Source organism: Pundamilia nyererei, unplaced genomic scaffold (assembly GCF_000239375.1).
Source record: "Pundamilia nyererei isolate P.nyererei 1_Seehausen unplaced genomic scaffold, PunNye1.0 scaffold00236, whole genome shotgun sequence".
NCBI classification, from domain to species: domain Eukaryota; kingdom Metazoa; phylum Chordata; class Actinopteri; order Cichliformes; family Cichlidae; genus Pundamilia; species Pundamilia nyererei.
The window spans coordinates 396,655-408,587 of NW_005187637.1; the positions used below are offsets into that span (position 1 = coordinate 396,655).

The 11,933-nt window shown below is 42.7% G+C and overlaps 1 protein-coding gene across 2 annotated transcripts in view; it reads left to right on the forward strand.

Moving 5' to 3' along the window:
- Positions 1 to 11,933, forward strand: part of fgd (faciogenital dysplasia) — a 52,238-nt gene that overhangs the window by 13,128 nt on the left and 27,177 nt on the right. Inside the window, exon 1 of one of the 2 annotated variants that reach the window (XM_005749068.1) lies at positions 3,594 to 3,744. The exons of the other annotated variant lie outside the window; for it this stretch is intronic. The gene's annotated coding sequence lies outside the window, so the exon portion shown is untranslated. Of the gene's footprint in view, positions 1 to 3,593; positions 3,745 to 11,933 lie in introns of those variants that run through there. 2 annotated transcript variants of the gene reach the window in all.

Sequence of the window (11,933 nt, forward strand, 5' to 3'; positions counted from 1 at the left end):
GATCCGGAGGCTTACCGCATCAAGGTGAATGTGTATCAGTAACAGCGGAAGACTAACGCTGTGTCCTTCCTCAACCTCTATCTTCTGCTGAGATTTCTCTAGTTGTTGTGTCTTCCTGGCACTGCAGGACCTTCAGGGACGTGAGAATGTGAAAGATTTCAATTTTCTCAGCTCAAACTCTCACACCTGTGTGTGTGTTTTTTAATAGTTTGCTAGTGGTGAGGGGTAGATTTATTCATATACATATGTGCTTGTGTTGTTTTTCTATGGGAGGACTGTTTGGAAAAATCCTGGAGTCGGGTCAACATGCTGTGGAACGTGAATTGCCTCCATGACAACACTACAGTGTCCTCCCTCCTGCTACCATCTGCAGGGTGCAATCAAGTGTGCCATGATGGCAACAGCTCACTGATTGATCTGAACTATTTAAAATATACTGATTTATATATGTAGATTTGTGTACCGAGTCCTCTCTGACTCTAACTGGGCCAAGTCCTCAGTGTGCGCGTTGTCGTCAGTGCTAGAAAGAATGGGGAAAATCAGTGTGTGTTTGTGCAGACTAAATTCAGCGCAGTCCTTTGAAAGTACGTTGACAGAACTTTGGCAGGCCGTCAAACAGCTTTGATACTTTGTTTTGCTTATTGTTGACTGCATTCTTGTGGATGTCTTGTAGAAATCAGCAGGTGGTGAACTGCAGGAGTGTACACAACATACTCAAATTTCTGTATGTCCACAGACGATAGCATTGGTAGCTAGATTTGGCAGCGTTAAACTGTTATTTTACAGTTTACCTACAATTTTTCAGTCCAGTATGTTTCAGTGTTCCTTAATAGGAGATCTTTTCTTGTCTATCTTTTTAAATCATGGCAAGCTATCTTCCTTGTGACAATTCCTCTATTCCTTGAGGTGCATGGATATAGGAACACCGCCTTGTCTGACATTAAACAACTACAAAATAAATGCCTACCAGATGCGTCACTGGAAATTATTTTAATTATGTAAAATAACTGAAAAAAAACCAATCACATCAATACTAAATTAATGAGGAAAAAATACTCTGCATTTACTGTATACAACTTAATTCCCATTTACATTTTCTTACAGCCCAGAAGAAAAACATACATGTGATTTGTAGGGCTCGTCTCCCTCGCTGGTCTTCATGTTTTTCCTATTAAATCACAAAAAACATCCTTATGTTCCTTTGAATATACTCAGTTGAGTGATATTTTCCAGTAAGACACTGATGGAGTGGAGTGTGTGTTAGGCTATTGGTCATCCTGTTGGACAGATGTGTGTGGCAGATGCTATGTTTAGGTCAGTAGAGCGAAGAAGATTTAGACTAGCGCTAGTTGTCAATATTCCAGTGGTTTTTAATGTGTGACAGAGACTAAATAATCACACAAAGGTTCCTCTTTGTGGACAGATGGAAAAAGATTGTTGTTGTAATTAGTGAGTGTAATAAAGGGTGACAGAAGGGAAGAAGAGCTGTGCCAGCTTGCTGTATCACTATCCTATGCAAGGGAATTCATCTCTATCTAAATGAGGTTATTCCAGCCTATAAAATGAAAATCAGTCGTCTCTTTGCTCCTTTTTTAAAAGCAGGTTCTGGTCTGAGCTGTGAATTCAGCCTTCGATTAATGAGAAAATCGCAGCAAGATGGCGAGAGGTTCAACATTCCTCCCTAACACACAGCTCACATTCCTGTCTTTGGTGTAAAGAGGGGGCATGAGCACCATGCCTCATTAGATAACCCACAAAGGCAAGGCTCTATTCTAATTTGAAATGGGTTTTTCCCCTTTTCGGATTGCCCTGCAGGGTGGCTGCAGCACTGATTCCCCGTCTGCTCTTTCCCTCCTGTGAAAAGATTTCACCTCGTCAGGTCTGCTGGGTTGAGCAGCGGATGTTAATGCCACGGAGAGCATTACCTCTTCCAGCGTCCAGCGTGATGCATAATTCACTATGCTGAGAATTTCACCCAGTTCAGCTAGAGGTGGCCTAGAATAAGCTGCTAGAGGTGAGGCGGTTTGCAAAGGAGTATGCATTTACTGCCCGTTCAACATGAATACAAGAGGATCAATCGGGACCTATTTTAACCCACTCTGAGCCACTCTCAACTCCCCTCCAGTTTGTAAAACCCTTCGTTTTCTGAATTTAAATCAAACTCAGACACCCATCCCCCTTTTCACATTCACCATCTCTTCCGCTCTTCTCGTCACACTCTGCTCTAAAGCCCTGTTATCGTTTTAAATCGAGGGTTTTCCAACAGTGTTTCCATGGTTATCGGTGGCATTTGTCTGTGGGTTCACAGCCGGTGTCGGGCAATGTCACCCCGTCTTTCAGGCTGATGTCAACTATTGAGTGTGTAGAGGGGGAACACCGAGAGACACGGAGGAAGGGGGTGGTTGTAATTATATGTGCATATGAAGAGGGTTCGAGCAGCTTGGGCGCGTCATCCTGGCAGCTTTTGTGATCCACATGTCTGTGGGGGGAAGTCACGCAGGGACACGGATGTACTCCCCGGAGACTTGTGGTTAAAGCAGCTCCCCGAGAGATACAAATGATCAGAAATACAGATGATGTTTGTTTTGGGGTTTGTTTTTTTTTGCAATAGTGCTGAAGGTGTCAGTTCATAATAGTATTTATATAATGGATAATTTGAGGTTGTCAGATGTGAGTGAAAATCCAAAATATTTACATGGGAAAAAACATTGTAGAACAGTCTGAGCAACAGTTTGAGTAATTTAAACAAGAATAGAAATGCACAAATCTAAATATTTTCTACCTTTCTGTGTTTAATATCATTAAAATTTCAATAACTCTGCATTTGGGCTCTTTGCAGGATAAATCAAGCAATTAAAAGAACATTTTTATGAGTGTTTTGTGATCATTTTCTAATGTCATTAGCAAAAAAAATGTGTTTGTTGCCACACCCCTTCGTGTTTCCAGCAAATATCTGAAGAATATCCTCCCTTCACCTTCCCTTCACTTGAGCTCACTTATATCTTCACACACTCATTGAACTACTACAGGCACACCCACTAATACTTACACACACTTCCCCCATCTTTCATTCGCCTGCTTCTTTTCCTCTCTCCCTCCTCCACTCTACCCACTCTCACTTAACTCTCCCCTCCCTCTCCATCTCCCCGTTTTTCCCCCCCTTCCTCCAGCCCTCCTCCTCCTAACCAACCCGGGCCGTCATTAGTTTCCATGGTGACAGTTAGGGAGGTATTATTGCGGGTTGAGAACTGCTCCTGGCTTCCTTTCAGATCGGTGGCGGCGGAGGCATTGTTTAGCCCACTGCTGTGAATGGTGTGGGGATCAGGACGGGGAGAGCGTAGGACAGGAGGAACGCATCTCTTTCCTCTTTTTTTTTTTTGGGTGGGTGGGAGGGGGGTCCACTGACACTCTCTGCGTTTGTAGTCTGTGGAGGGAGGAGGAGGAGAAATAGGAGGAGGAGCAGGGAGGGAAGTAGAGGAGGAGAGAGAGGGATGAGTAAGAGAGGCAGCGTGGTGGTTGGAGAGAGTCGATGAGGGAGCAGGAGTAGTAGCAGCAGCACGTTCACACCGTCTCCCTGAGAGCGCCGTGAAAACATCCAGACTTCTCTCTGCTGCAGATCGGACTCTGCTTTTTACTGTTCATATGTTTGTCACACAGCAGGAGACGACAGGAGCGACAGAGATTTCAGACAGAGAGCGAAAACTGAGCAAACATCAGAGGTAGATGGCAAACTGAGTTTAGCCGGTGAGTTACTGATGTCGCTTCGTCATGTGTATATCTTTGTGGGAGCAAACATTAATTCATGAGCTCACTTGTTCAGCATTTAGTTTACATTTTTGTTTTAGTTTGTATGTGTAGCAGGTGCTGCCTCTGCTGCTGCTGCTGCTTCACAAAATTAATGTGTTTTCCTCCCAACCAAAACTCAGTCTGGGTTATGTTTGGGTGCATGGGCTTCTAGCTGTCTGATGAATGTGGGCTAATTCTCGCTGCCCTCTGAAATATACATGCAAGACTGCATGTTTTATTGAGTACGTACATTGGGGGCGATTTTCTGCTGCCTTGCTTCTTGGATACCCTGCAGTGCTTTTTCAGAGAGCAAGGCAGTATATGTGTGTTTTTCAGTTCGAGTTTGTTTGGTTTTCTCTTTCATCCACACTGCAGTGGGTAATTAGGAGTGAGAGATGAGCCCCCCGGCTTCTCAAACAAGTGATATGAGGTGAATAATGTAATGAGCGGCAAACGCTGCCAACTTCATATTACTGTCCTTTTTAATCACTTTCACTGAAATGACTTTTCAGCTGAAAATATGGCAAGTTCCAGCTAATACAAGCTTGCTGAAGGAGTGGATGAAGTGACACAGTGATGACCACTACTAGCTCAGTGATGTCATTACATGGCATCATGACAATAATTTCCCAGATGATTAAAGCTTAACAGATTGCCCAAACAGCGCCTTGTGTATGATGTCTGTTATTTTCCACTGATATGTTTCTGTTTGTATTCAGTTTCTTTCTTTTTTTGCGCAACTATATAATTAAGCTTACTGGGGAGGTGTCTCGTGGAAAGGGGAGTCTGAGTGTTTCTATGACGACTGGTAGCAGCTGTGTGAGCTGAGGCTGAGTGTGTGGCAGACATTGTGGCATTGCCTAGAGACTGCCGCACTCAGTCTAATCAACGACCCCTTGACCCAGATCAATGGGATGATGCTGAGCCAAGCAGCCATGTAGTCTGCCTGGCATGTATGTATTGTAGTACAGTGTTGCACAGCTGCTTACATTTCCTGGCTCACCACAGGCTTGAGTGGTGTCAGAGTGGTCTGATCCGCTTAGATTGGTGGTGGTATTAGTCCAAAAAACAGGCTTTTCATTCATCAATGCAATCATGGTGATTAGATGTATTCAAGTGTAAGTAAGACAAGTAGAATCTCAGCTTTGGTAGGTACTGGAATCCTGAAGTGGGTAATTTTGCATATTAGGTTGGCAAAATAGCAATGAAAGCCAATTTTAACAGTACATATTTATAGAAGTATATTTAGAATTCTTTTAGTTTTACGCTTGAACTTCTAAAATGAGCAGACAAGTGAGGAAATGATCAAATGATGAGGGTTCACTCCCTGTAATTGATGTTGCTGTCAGTAGAGAAACAAGAAACTGAAAGGCTCTGAAAGTTGTCGGAGATGGGGATGGAGACTTTGACTTGGTTGGGTTTAGACCCCAGTCACAGAGGTCTAGCGTTGGTGGAGGTTGTTGGCGATCGCCAGGTGAAATTAGGCTCAAAGAGGTATATGGTGCTGTAGTGAGGAGCGATTTGCAATTGTATTGGTCACTAGTAGATTACCACGGTTGCCCGCTGTTTCTACAAATATGCTGATTTGCTTGGCACACTTGGCAACCATTTAAAAACACTTGTAACCAGTTATTTTTACATAGCAACCGGTCGTTGCCAGGTGGCTTCTGTACTGGCCTGTGTGACTAGGTTTAAACCAAACTGAGTGTTGTGTAAATAGGTCTGTAGTGTGCTATTTTCTGCTGTGTGCTACATTTAAGAAAAACTAAAAACTATCCTGACCTGATTCTCTGAAAGTTATCCAAACTTCATGTGTGAAAGCAGCTATATTTTCTTTCCAGGTTAATGTCTCTATGTCATTCTCTGCGCTTTCAAAGTAACACAGTCTCACTGCAAAAGCTGCCGATGCTTTACTAAAACCAACGCATACCTCTTTTATTTGCTTGAGGATTGGTCAAAGGTAAAAACTAGCCAAATCTGCTCCTCTGTGACATTGACACAATAAAAACATACAGGTTGCGTACAGGAGCTGTGAGCACCATAAGCTGATATTTATGGTTAGGCTGACATGTAGAAACTGCTCAAGGCCAACGCACAAAGACACACACAGTGTGTCCTTGTGTGAAAGGCAAAATTTCAGAACCCCTGGGCAGTGGAAAAAGTCGTGAGTCATGTTTCACCCATTTTCCTGTGTCTGGTTAGGTTTACTTCTAGAAATAAGCCAAAGGAAAGGTTTTCAGCCCACAGTGTCCACAAGTATTTAATACAGGGGTGGGTCTGTAACTGTGAGGGCAGCCATTCTGTGGAAGTCATTAGATTTGATCTCTGTATCTCTGCATCTGTACACCTGTTGGAAATTCTTCCCTGTCCCGGAGTGAAGCTAATGTGAAGTAAATTTGATTATGTAATCTGTGTCATGTCGATGTAAACTGATAAAGATGAGGCCCTGCCTTATTTATCCCAGAGCTGGGAAATCCAGCATCATACTTGTGGTTTTTCCTCCATTTATTGGTCAAATCAAGAGGAAGGAAGCGCCTTATATTGGTCAGAGATGCTGGAGAACTTGTGGTGACACTGACCAGACCACACGCAAACAGAAAAACACACACACACACACAAATGCCATGCTCAACAGTCAGCCTAATTAATGTACTTCATCACCCTAGTAATTATACCCACAACTTCCTCTTATTCTGGGGCACCTAGGGTCTAGATGGTGATGGTATTTCCTGTGTTGGTAATGTATAATTATATGAATCAGCCTCAAGCGATCAGATATGGGTGGATCAGCGTACTGCTGTCAGTGTCATGAAGGCATCTAAATAAAGCTCAGTTCCTGTGTGATAATTCACTTTGAGTTTAAAAGTTTGTTTACATTCTTAAGGTTGGAAGTAAGGAGACACAAGCGTTTTACTTTCTAGTATCATGTGTGTCCTTGCTCCTTCGCGTGCATATGCCTGTGTGCGTTTGTGTTTTACTTCTCCATTTGGTCGGGGCAGTCACTCGGAAAGTGTTAGGCGCTCTCTTGTCTCTACTGAAGCGCGTGTGTTGTTTTTGTACAAGACATTGGCATCACACAGGAAGGAAGAGAAAGAAACTGCATACAAACACACATTAACAAGCAACATTCTAACCTAGTTAAACTCAATTATGAGAAATATTTGCATCTTTTAATCTGACCTCCTTCAGGAGAAAAGGCCACTTGCCTCTAACTGTGGCCTGCTGGTATTTCAAAAAGCTCAAAAGGCTTCAGGGTTAAATTGTCTTTGTAGTTGTCTCCTACTGCTGTGGAAAGGATGAGATGGCTTCCAGAGGCCAGTAACGAGATATTTAATGATTTTCTCCTGCAGGGCATAGTGTGAGTGTATGTAAGGTACACATACACATTTGCTTGCATAGATGTTTGTTAGCAGACAGCTTTTTAAAATATTTTTATGGGATTTGGTGAATCCCTTCTTGCCATATTAACTTCGGAGGGGGTTGTTAATGTCTCCTCATAAAATGCAGAGTCAGTACCTGTGCACTCATGGTTGCAGTAAGTGTGGGAGCTACCATAAATGGTAAATTTCAAGACAGTGAGCTTTTCTTTGTGATCTTCCATTTTTGTATGTCATTTGGCTTGACTCATGTTTCTCACCAGATAAAGTGAGTGAAATGTGGAAATGATTATTTTGATCTTATATTAAAAATTTAGATCAACATTGTTTTTTATTTAAAAGGGTTGTTTTATACATCTCTGCTTAATCTTTGATGTTGGCCAGTCAATCACAGGAAGCAGCAGAAACAGCAGCCCGCTAATTGGGCCGTCTTCGATGATTCCTTGCCTCACTCCTCAGACACCCCATGACAGAAAAACTAAAGCATTTAGCAGACGTGACGGATGAAAGGTGGGCTAGAGCTACCTGCTGCGCGCAGTGGTGATTCTCTGCAGCTCTTTCTATACAGATTTAACAAAGGCTCTGATTTATCCAGCCGTCATGGGATATACAATATGACAGCTATCAGGGGTAGATCATTTCAAGTGTGTGGAGCTCTTATGGATTGTAGTTTGTTGTTTCCTGTCAGCACAGAGATACTTAATGTTAAAGAGAACATATAACAAGTGGAAGCTGATGGTGGAAATGTCTACAGAGATTATATTTGAGTAATGAAGCTGAACAATAACTAAGTTGATTTTTGATGTTGTAGAGAGATTTTATAGGCTAAAGAGTTAATGGGTTAATCAGGAAATAATGAGTACATTTAAGCTTATAAAATCATTTGCTGTAGCCTTAATTGGATTTGCATTTTGTATACATAAAGGTCATGAAGCGATCCTTTGATGTCTTGTGTGCTTATGACTTGCATGTTAAGCACGACGCAGACTGTAAGGACTGCAGATTGTATTGCCAAAGGAGACAGTCTGTTATCTGTAAATCAATATAGGCTCAGAGGGTCAGTTGGATTATAGCAAAAATCTTGGTAAACGATTTACAAGAGCTTTGAAAAGTGTGCGCATGTAGCGGCAGGCCAGCATCTCTGTTTGGGTTTAAGCAGCTCAGTGTACAAGAAGCTGGTCCTAGTGGTCCTCCTGTCTCCTGTGTGGGTAAATGAATGCGGATCAGAGCACTGTAGTGCTGTGCTGTAAGTTAAAAATTCTGGAGCCATTACAGAGGAAACAGGAGCCTTTATTGGTCTGTCTAGTGTACACCTGGTTTCTATAACAGGCCTCTCCCTGTACAGTCATTTCTGTGTGAACTCGTTTGCTTGTGGCTCTTGGCGTGTCTTGGCTTCTCGCTCCCATGTCTTAGCTTTTTCTGCCCCTGACAAACTTCAGCTTGTTTTCATTTTTTTTAAATTTCCATGCAAGGTTTCTCACACAAAAAATGTTAATTTAGGCTTCTTTCTCATTGGCATTTAAAAGTATTCTCAGTTTTCACATTTGAGTGAGTAAGAAATTGCAGCCAGCTAGTGTGAGGCACTGTGTTCGAGGTTCGGGCAGACTGACAGGAGCTGCTTGCCTCGGATCCTTCTTGCTCCAGAGATCCCGTTGCTGACGCTGCCTTTCAGGAGCCAAGTGACATTTTGAAAATGATTCTTACGTCAAAGAAGATGTGTCAGGGTTGAATGTGCGGTGACCTTTCTGTCTCTGTGTGTGTATGTTGGGAAGAGTCCAGTGTGCACAGAAGAACAGCACACAGGGAGGGGATAAGGCTTACACCCAGCTCCACGCCCGCATCCTTTCTTTTTCATCAACCCAGCCCTTAGACCAACCAGGAATGAATCAGAATGGGTAACAGGTTGACCTGTACTGGGCAAGGATGTCCCGCTCTGGGACTCTTCATGTGTCAGCAGCCTGATAGACACTCCTCTCCGCATGCTGACATCCATCCTGCCTGGAACAGATGCAGGGTGGTGTTGTGGCCACCCTTCCACCTCACCCACTAGTGCAGCATCACTTTGACAACAGAGGCTGTAACAGGGGGCAAAAAAGCAGTAATATGATTGTGGCCCAGTGTGTAAAATGTAAATACATGTGTTGGAAAGATTTGAAAGGAACGATGGTTACATTTTGGCACAATGTTGCGAACCAGATGAAATAAATTTACAGAATTACCAGAATGTTTTTACACCACTTGGCATCTAATCATTAGTTATTATTAATCTCTGGCAACAGTGTGTTTTGTCTTGTCTTCTCCCCATCACCCCCATCCGACTGCTACCTGAGGTTTTTTCCTGTTAGAAGAGAGTTTTTCCTTCCCACTATCACCAAGTGCTTCTCCAAAGTGGGTTGTTTGATGGTTGTAGTTTTCTCTGTATTTTATTTTGGGTCAACCTTAAAATTTAAAGTGCCTTGAGGTGATGGCTGGCTAAATACCTTCAGACAGTGTTTGCTTAATCACATCATCTGTGGTTTGTTCAGTAGTTAAAATAGCCAATGGGGAATAACGGACGCATTTAGGTACACAAAAATAGTGGACCCCTGTTCACTCTAATTTCCTGCTTTTACTTGTTTTTTCCATCACACACGTGCATAATATGATACGTGCTGGAAAAGCTGGTTTCGGTAAACCAGCTCTGCATGCGCCACTTCCTTCTGTTGTTTTGTTGGGCCTGGCTTTTCCAAAGGTGTAATTCTGTGGAAATGTGAGGTGTGAGTGTTGCATTTTATTTGGGAAAGGCAACGTTTTGGTCGGCTGTGTTTTTGGTAGGCCCTGATGGTGTTTCTGTGGCTGCAGTGGAAAGCTTTGCAGCCTGCTGTAAAACCTTAGCAGATCAGAGTTTAATGGTAACAGTGTTGACATGAGTTAAGTGTTAGACTAATTTTGTGGTGCGTACTGCAGATGGGTTTCTATAAAGTTAAGTGACTGGGCAGAACAGCCTGCATGTTTTGACGTGTACGTTTGCACATTTGTTGGTGTGAATGCAAACGGTGGATACTTTTCCTTGCTGCAAGTGACACTGTGCTCAACATTTATTGACGTGCAGTCAATCATTTCAACGATCGTGCTGTCAGCTGTTGAAGCAGTTTGTGACTGGTCCTGTCCAACACAATGATTGGTTAATCCCACGTATCAATGTCTGGTCAAATAATCAATGATTTGATGCTTCAGAGACCTTTAATCAGAATGAGGTGCGATCGAGCTTTGATCCAGAAGATTAGCATGAGCAATACTCGAGACAGTGTGGCCTTAGTAAAATAGGGAATCATTGAATTTGAAAATGCTTTCTCAGGCTGTAGGTGCTGGTGACTCAAGGAGCAGACCTATGTGTAAAGACTTACCCATCCCCCACGGCACTGGAAATAGTATTTTTCTTTTCTCTTGAAATTTTCTCTACCAGTAAATATGCGTCGAATATACTTAAACTGGGAGGAAAAGATGGGCTTTCCTGTGAAACCTTGCCTGTACTGTTGGGAAGACAGTCCAGCCTGGTTTTTGTTTTTCACAGTGAAAGCCCCCATTGAGAGCTGCTACAGTAGGTTTCAGTGAGGCTCCAGTAGTTTCTGGGACAGTTAGGCAGTCATCTCCACAGGCAGGTTTGTAAACCCCCTTGTTCTCCTGTGTGTGCGTTGCCCTAATTGCCAATCTGTAGCTGTTTTCTTTGCAGCAATGCTCTGGGCTACAGTAGCACACTGCATCCAGTCAGACAGAGGCTTGTTTCTCTGCACCCTGCCTCATAAAAGTCTGTGTAGAGTGTTTGCGGTAGCATGGAGAAGCTGTGAAATGGAGAGGCCGGCGTGCAACCGTCCTGTCAAATCACATGTTTGATGAAAAATTTTAACCATCCCTTTGTCACGTCCTCACATCATTGTGCTACTTACTGTAAAGTCTGAGTGCTCTCCAGTGACTATCACGTATCGGTACAGATGACTGCTGATTGTACTGGCCTTGAGTCACACTGTTCAAAAAAGGTCAGTGTGTCATATCTCACCCTCAGCATTTCTTCAGACTGGCTCTCAAGGACACAACAGGAAATGAAGGATGCTGTTAGACTCAGGCACATGTTTATACATAATAATATGACTACTGGAGCTCTGGCTCGTGTTTTACTTTCTTTCTGCTTGCAACTGTAGACGACAGAATACCTTCCAATTGAAAAAGAAATTAACACTTTATTAAAACTGTGCATCTACTAAAAGCACAAGTAGTTTACTGTGACCATCTTGCGATATTATTAGCCATAATAAAGGCAACTGTTGGGATAGCAGTTGCCTCTTCTTTTATTTCTCAGGGTACACGGAAGCACGATTGATTTAGTTTGGGATGCCACTTCGATATTAAGTCTTCAGTCTTTGTTTATGTTTAGCTTTTTCCACTTGGTGACAGTGTATAATTACAGGAACTGGAAACAGATGGGCCTGTTTTCTTAGTATATTTACATCTCTGAGTGCTCTGTGCATGCTGCACAGAATGTATAAATAAAGGATTTACCCTCCATATTTGAAAAGTGAAACCAAGTGCAAATAATCTGCACTCCTTCTAATGCCCAGCAGGGGGCAACTCTACTGGTGGCAAAAACAAGATCATCAGATAGCATAGAAGTCCTGAAGGAAATATATGTACTTCATAGTTGATGTGTTATAATGGTGAACACTGCACTGATTCGTTTAGGGTCTCAATTGCCAGTTTCAGGTTTTAGTTTTGTTTGTTTTTTTTGTTTTTTTT